Here is an 8734-nt window from a genome sequence, read left to right as displayed (position 1 = left end):
ACAAATCCCTACAAATCCAAAGAAAATCCTAAGAAAACCATAGAAAACCCTAGAAAATCTTAGAAAAACATAAGAAAACCCTAGAAAATCCTAGAAAAATCCTCGAAAACCCTAGAAAACCGTAAAAAATCTTCGATAATCCTAGAAAACCATAGAAAATTCTAAGAAAATCATATAAAACCCTAGAAATCCCTAGATAACCCTACAAAATCTTAGGAAACCCTTGAAAAACCCTTGAAAATCTTAGAAAACCCTAAAAACCCTTAGAAAAACCTAGAAAATTCTAGAAAAACCCTCGAAAACCCTAAAAAACCAAAGAAAATCTTTAGAAAACCCGAGAAATCCCTAAAAATCCATAGAAAATCTTAAGAAAACCATAGAAAACACTAGAAAACTATAAGAAATCTTAAGAAAACTATAGAAAACCCTAGAAATCCCTAAAAATCCATAGAACCTCCTAAGAGAAAATCCTAGAAAACCATAAGAAACCTTAAAAAAACTATAGAAAACCCTAGAAGTCCCTAAAAATCCCTAGAAAATCCTAAGAAAATCATAGAAAATCCTAGAAAACCATAAGAAATCTTAAGAAAACTATAGAAAACCCTAGAAAACCCAAAAAATCTATAGAAAATCCTAAGAAAATAATAGAAAACCCTAGAAAAACCTAAGAAAATGCTAGAAAATCCTAGAAAAATCCTTGAAAACCCTAGAAAACCCCAAAAAATCCTCAGAAATCCCTCAAAAACCCTAGAAAATCCCTAGAAAACCCTAGAAAATCCTAGAAAATTCCTAGAAAACCCTTGAAAATCCAAGAAAACCCTAGAAAACTCTAGAAAATCTCAAAAAATCCCTAGAAAATCTTTAGAAAACCCTAGAAAATCTTAGAAAACCCTCAAAAACCATAAAAACCCTAAGAAAACCATAGAAAACCCTATAAATTCATAGAAAACCCTAAAAAATCCCAGAAAATCCTAGAAAAAACCTAGCAAAATCCTAGAAAATCCTAGAAAAACCCTAGAAAATCCTAGAAAATCGTAGAAAATCATAGAAAATCCTAGAAAACTCCTAGAAAAATCTAGAAAACCCTAGATTACCCTCAGAAATCCCTAGAAACCCCTAGAAAATCCTAGAAAAATCCTCGAAAACCATAGAAACCCTTAAAAAGTTCTAAAAAACCCTAGAAAAACCCTAGAAAACCGTAGAAAATACTAAAAAAACCTAAAAACCCTCAAAAACCCTAGAAAAACCCTAGAAAACCTTAGAAAATCCAAGACAATCCTAGAAAACCCTAGAAAAACTCTCGAAAACACTAGAACTTCCTAGAAAACCCTAAAAAATACTAGAAAAATCCTCGAAAACCATAGTAAATCCTAAAAAACACTCAAAAACACTAGAAAACCCTAGAAAATCAAAGAAAACCATATAAATCCATAGAAAACCCTAGATAAACCAAGAAAACCCTCAGAAATCTCTATAAAACCCTAGAAAACCCAAGAAAACCCTAGAAAATCCTAGAAAAATCCTCGAAAACCCTAGAAAACCACAAAAAATCTGCGAAAATCCTAGAAAACCGTAGAAAATCCTAAGAAAACCATAGAAAATCCTAGAAATCCCTAGAAAACCCTATAAAATCCTAGGAAACCCTAGAAAAACCTTGAAAATCTTAGAAAACCCTAAAAAACCTTAGGAAAATCTAGAAAATCCTAGAAAACAATCAAAAACCCTAGAAAAACCAAGAAAATCCTAGAAAACCCTCAAAACCCTAGAAAACCATAAAAAACCCTCAAAAACCCTAGAAAATATTTAGAAAATCTTTAGCAAAACCGAAGAAAACCCTAGAAATCCCTAAAAAATCCTAGAAAATCTAAAGAAAACCATAGAAAACCCTAGAAAACCATAGGAAATCTTAAGAAAACCCTAGAAATCCCTAGAAATCACTAAAAATCCATAGTAAATACTAAGAAAATCATAGAAAACTCTAGAAAACCATAGGTAATCTTAAAAAACCATAGAAAACCCTAGAAATCCCTAAAAATCCCTAGAAAATCCTAAGAAAACCATAGAAAACCCTATAAAATCATAGGAAATCTTAAGAAAATCCTAGAAAACCCTAGAAATCCATAGTAAATCTTAAAAAACCATAGAAAACTATAGAAATCCCTAAAAATCTCTAGAAAATCCTAAGAAAACCATAGAAAATCCTAGAAAATCATAGAAAAACTTAAGAAAACCATAGAAAACCCTAGAAATTCCTAAAAATCCAAAGAAAATCCTAAGAAAACCATAAAAAACCCTAGAAAAACCTAACAAAACTCTAGAAAAATCCTCGAAAACCCTAGAAAACAGTAAAAAATCCTCGAAAATCTTAGAAAACCATAGGAAATTCTAAGAAAACCCTAGAAAATCCTAGAAATCCCTAGAAAACCCTATAAATTCCTAGAAAACCCTAGAAAAACCCTTGAAAATCTTAGAAAACCCTAAAAAACCCAAGAAAAACCTAGAAAATCCTAGAAAAACCCTCGAAAACCCTAGAAAACCATTGAAAATATTTAGAAAAACATAGAAAACCCCAGAAATCCCTAAAAATCCCTAGAAAATCCTAAGAAAATCATAGAAAACCCTAGAAAACCATAGGAAATCTTAAGAAAACTATAGAAAACCCTAGAAATAACTAAAAATCCATAGAAAATCCTAAGAAAACTATAGGAAATCCTAGAAAACCATAGGAAATCTTAAAAAAATTACAGAAAACCCTAGAAATCCCTAAGAATCCCTAGAAAATCCTAGGAAAATCCTAGAAAATCATAGGAAATCTTAAGAAAACTATAGAAAACCCTAGAAATCCCAAAAAATCCATAGAAAATCCTAAGAAAACCAAAGAAAACCCTAGAAAAACCTAGAAAAACCTAAGAAAACGCTAGAAAATCCTAGAAAAATTCTCGAAAACCCTAGAAAACCCCAAAAAATCCTCAAAAATCCTAGAAAACCATAGAAAATCCTAAGAAAACCATAGAAAATCCTAGAAATCCCTAGAAAACCCTAGAAAATCCTATAAAATCCTAAGAAACCCCAGAAAAACCCTTGAAAATCTAAGAAAACCCTAAAAAATCCTAGAAAAATCCAGCAAACCCTAGAAAACCATAGGAAATCTTAAGAAAACTATAGAAATCCTTAGAAATCACTAAAAATCCATAGTAAATCCTAAGAAAATCATAGAAAACCCTAGAAAACCATAGGTAATTTTAAAAGAATGATGGAAAACCCTAGAAATCCCTAGAAAATCCTAAGAAAATCATAGAGAACCCTAGAAAACCATAGAAAATCTTAAGAAAACCGTAAAAAACCCTAGAAATCCCTAAAAATCCATAGAAAACCAGATAAAACCCTAGAAAAATCCTAGAAAACCCTATAAAATTCTTGGAAACCTTAGAAAAACCCTTGAAAATCTTAGAAAACCCTAAAAAACCCTAGAAAAACCTAGAAAATCATAGAGAATTCTAAAAAACCTAGAAAATCCTAGAAAACCCTCAAAAACCCTAGAAAACCCTAAAAAAACTCTCGAAAACCCAAGAAAATATTTAGAAAACCATAGAAAACCCTAGAAAATCATAGAAAATCTTAAGAAAACTATAGAAAACCCTAGAAATCCCTAAAAATCTATAGTAAATCATAAGAAAACCATAGAAAACCCTAGAAAACCATAGGAAATCTTAAAAAAACCATAGAAAATTCTAGAAATCCCTAAAAATCTCTAGAAAATCCTAAGAAAACCATAAAAAACCTTAGAAAATCATAGGAAATCATAAGAAAACCATAGAAAACCTTAGAAATCCCTAAAAATCCAAAGAAAACCATAGAAAACCCTAGAAAAACCTAAGAAAACCCTAGAAAATCCAATAAAAATCCTCAAAAGCCCTAGAAAACCGTAAAAAATCCTCAAAAATCCTAGAAAACCATAGAAAATTCTAAGAAAACCCTAGAAAACCCTATAAAATCTTAGGAAATCCTAGAAGAACCCTTGAAAATCTTAGAAAACCTTTAAAAACCCTAGAAAAACCTAGAAAATCCTAGAAAAACCATCGAACACCCTAGAAAATCAAAGAAAATCTTTAGAAAACCATAGAAAACCCCAGAAATCCCTAAAAATCCCTAGAAAATCCTAAGAAAACCATAGAAAATCCTAGAAAACCATAGGAAATCTTAAAAAAACTATAGGACACCCTAGAAATCCCTAAAAATGCATAGTAAATCCTAAAAAAACCATAGAAATCATAGAAAATCTTAAAAAAACCATAGAAAACCCTAGAAATCCCTAAAAATCCCTACAAAATCCTAAGAAAACCATAGAAAACCCTATAAAATCATAGAAAATCTTAAGAAAACCATAGAAAACCCTAGAAATCCCTAAAAATCCAAAGAAAATCCTAAGAAAACCATAGAAAATCCTGGAAAATCCTAGAAAAACCTAAGAAAACCCTAGAAAATACTAGAAAAATCCTCAAAAGCCCTAGAAAACCGTAAAAAATCATCGAAAATCCTAGAAAACCATAGAAAAATTCTAAGAAAACCATAGAAAATTCTAGAAATCCCTAGAAAACCATATAAAATTCTAGGAAACCCTAGAAAAAACCTTGAAAATCTTAGAAAACCCTAAAAAACCCTAGAAAAACCTAGAAAATGCTAGAAAAACCCTCAAAAACCCTAGAAAACCAAAGAAAATCTTTAGAAAACCATAGAAAACCCCAGAAATCCCTAAAAATCCCTAGAAAATCCTAAGAAAACCATAGAAAACCCTAGAAAACAATAAAAAATCTTAAGAAAACTATAGAAAACAGTAGAAATCCCTAAAAATCCATAGAAAATCCTAAAAAAACCTTAGAAAAGGCTAGAAAATCAAAGAAAATCTTAAAAAACCTAAGAAAACCCTAGAAAATCCTAGAAAAATTCTCGAAACCCTAGAAAACCGTAAAAAATCCTCGAAAATCTTAGAAAACCATAGAAAAATTCTAAGAAAACCATAGAAAACCCTAGAAATCCCTAGAAAACCCTAGAAAACCCTATAAAATTCTAGGAAACCCTAGAAAAACCCTTGAAAATCTTAGAAAACCCTAAGAAACCCTTGAAAAACTTAGAAAATCCTAGAAAAACCCTCGAAAACCCTAGAAAACCAAAGAAAATCTTTAGAAAACCATAGAAAACCCCAGAAATCCCTAGAAAATCCTAAGAAAACCATAGAAAATCCTAGAAAATCATAGAAAATCTTAAGAAAACCATAGAAAACCTTAGAAATCCCAAAAAATCCAAAGAAAATCCTAAGAAAACCATAGCAAACCCTATAAAATCCTAGAAAAACCTAAGAAAACCCTAGAAAATCCTAGAAAAATCCTCGAAAACCCTAGAAAACCATAAAAAATCCTCGAAAATCCTAGAAAACCATAGAAAAATTCTAAGAAAACTATAGAAAACCTTAGAAATCCCTAGAAAACCCTATAAAATCCTAGGAAACCCTAGAAAAACCCTTGAAAATCTTAGAAAATCCTAGAAAACCCAAGAAAAACCTAGAAAACCAAAGAATTTCTTTAGAAAACCCTAGAAATCCCTAAAAATTCCTAGAAAATCCTAAGAAAACCATAGAAAACCCTAGAAAACCATATAAAATCTTAAGAAAACCATAGAAAACCCTAGAAATCCCTAAAAATCCAAAGAAAATCCTAAGAAAACCATAGAAAACACTAGAAAATCCTAGAAAAACCTAAGAAAACCCTAGAAAATCCTAGAAAAATCCTCGAAAACCCTAAAAAATCGTAAAAATACCTCGAAAATCCTAAAAAATCATAACAAATTCTAAGAAAACCATAGAAAACCCAAGAAATGTCTAGAAAATCCTAGAAAACCCTATAAAATCCTAGAAAACCCTAGAAAAACCCTTAAAAATCTTAGAAAATCCTAAAAAACCCTAGAAAAACCTAGAAAATCCTAGAAAAACCGTCGAAAATCCTAGAAAACCAAAGAAAATCTTTAGAAAACCATAGAAAAATCCAGAAATCCCTAAAAATCCCTAGAAAATCATAAGAAAACCGTTGAAACATTAAAAAATCCATAAAAATCCATAGTAAATCTTAAAAAACTATAGAAAACCCTAGAAATCCCGAAAAACTCCTAGAAAATCCTAAGAAAACTATAGAAAACCCTAGAAAATCATAGGAAATCTTAAGAAAACCATAGAAATCCCTAAAAATCCAAAGAAAATTCTAAGAAAACCATAGAAAACCCTAGAAAATTATAGAAAAACCTAAGAAAACCCTAGAAAATCCAAGAAAAATCCTCGAAAACCCTAGAAAACCGTAAAAAATCCTCGAAAATCCTAGAAAACCATAGAAAAATTATAAGAAAACCATAGAAAACCCTAGAAATCCCTAGAAAACCCTAGAAAACACTATAAAATCCAAGAAAACCATAGAAAACCCGAGAAATCCCTAAAAATTTCTAGAAAATTCTAAGAAAACCATAGAAAACCCTAGAAAATCATAGGAAATCTTATGAAAACTATAGAACACCCTAGAAATCCCTAAAAATCTATAGTAAATCTTAAAAATAACCATAGAAAACCCTAAAAAATCATAGAAAATCTTAAAAAAACCTTAAAAAACCCTAGAAATCCCTAAAAATCCCTAGAAAATCCTAAGAAAACCATAGAAAACCCTAGAAAATCATAGGAAATCTTAAGAAAACCATAGAAAACCCTAGAAATCCCTACAAATCCAAAGAAAATCCGAAGAAAACCATAGAAAACCCTAGAAAATCCTAGAAAAACATAAGAAAACCCTAGAAAATCCTAGAAAAATGCTCGAAAATCCTAGAAAACCGTAAAAACTCTTCGAAAATCCTAGAAAACCATAGAAAATTCTAAGAAATCCATAGAAAACCCTAGAAATCCCTAGAAAACCTTAGAAAACCCTATAAAATCCTAGGAAACCCTAGAAAAACCCTTGAAAATCTTAGAAAACCCTAGAAAAACTTAGAAAATTCTAGAAAAACCCTCGAAAACCCTAGAAAACAAAAAAAAACCTTTAGAAAACCCCAGAAATCCCTAAAAATCCCTAGAAAATCTTAAGAAAACCATAGAAAATCCTAGAAAACCTTGGGAAATCTTAAGAAAACTATAGAAAACCCTAGAAATCCCTAAAAATCCATAGAAAATTCCAAGAAAACCATAGAAAACCCTAGAAAATCATAGGAAATCTTAAGAAAACCATAGAAAACCCTAGAAATCCCAAAAAATCCAAAGAAAATCCTAAGAAATCCATAGAAAACCCTAGAAAATCCTAGAAAAACCTAAGAAAACCCTAGAAAATCCAAGAAAAATCCTCGAAAATCCTAGAAAACCGGAAAAAAACCTCGAAAATCCTAGAAAACCATAGAAAAATTCTAAGAAAACCATAGAAAATCCTAGAAATCCCTAGAAAACCCTATAAAATCCTAGGAAACCTTAGAAAAACCCTCGAAAATCTTAAAAAATCGTAAAAAACTCTAGAAAAACCTAGAAAATCCAAGGAAAACCCTAGAAAACCAAAGAAAATCTTTAGAAAACCCTAGAAATTCCTAAAAATTCCTAGAAAATCCTAAGAAAACCACAGAAAACCCTAGAAAATCATATAAAATCTTAAGAAAACTATAGAAAATCCTAGAAATCCCTAAAAATCCATAGAAAATCCTAAAAAAACCATAGAAAATCCTAAAAAATCATAGAAAATCTTTAAAAAACTAAAGAAAATCCTAGAAATTCCTAAAAATCCCTAGAAAATCCTACGAAAACCATAGAAAATCATAGGAAATCTTAAGAAAACCATAGAAAACCCTAGAAATCCCTAAAAATCCAAAGAAAATCCTAAGAAAACCATAGAAAACACTAGAAAATCCTAGAAAAACCTAAGAAAACCCTAGAAAAATCCTCGAAAATTCAAGAAAACTGTAAAAAATCTTCGAAAATCCTAAAAAATTATAAAAAATTCTAAGAAAACCATAGAAAACCCAAGAAATCCCTAGAAAATCCTATAAAATCCTAGAAAACCCTAAAAAAACCCTTGAAAATCTTAGAAAACCCTAAAAAACCTAGAAAAACCTAGAAAATTCTAGAAAAACCCTCGAAAACACTAGAAAACCAAAGAAAATCTTTAGAAAACCATAGAAAAACCCGAAAATCCCTAAAAATCCCTAGAAAATCATAGGAAAATCATAGAAAACGCTAGAAAACCATAGGAAATCTTAAGAAAGCTATAGAACACCCTAGAAACCCCTAAAAATCCATAGTAAATCTTAAAAAACCATAGAAAACCCTAGAAATCCCTAAAAATCCCTAGAAAATCCTAAGAAAACCCTAGAAAATCTTAGGAAATCTTAAGAAAACCATAGAAAAACCTAGAAATCCCTAAAAATCAAAAGAAAATTCTAAAAAAACCTTAGAAAACCCTAGTAAATCTTAGAAAAACCTAAGAAAATCCTAGAAAATCCAAGAAAAATCCTGAAAATCTTAGAAAACTGTAAAAAATCCTCGAAAATCCTAAATAACCATAGAAAAATTCTAAGAAAACCATAGAAAACCCGAAAAATCCCTAGAAAATCCTAGAAAACCCTATAAAATCCTAGGAAACCCTAGAAAAACCCTTGAGAATCTTAGAAAACCCTAAAAAGTCCTAGAAAAACCTAGAAAATCCTAGAAAAACCCTCGAAAACC

The sequence above is a fragment of the Arachis hypogaea genome, chromosome 4, assembly GCF_003086295.3.
Source record: "Arachis hypogaea cultivar Tifrunner chromosome 4, arahy.Tifrunner.gnm2.J5K5, whole genome shotgun sequence".
Lineage (NCBI taxonomy): Eukaryota > Viridiplantae > Streptophyta > Magnoliopsida > Fabales > Fabaceae > Arachis > Arachis hypogaea.
Note: the sequence above shows the minus strand (reverse complement) of the source record.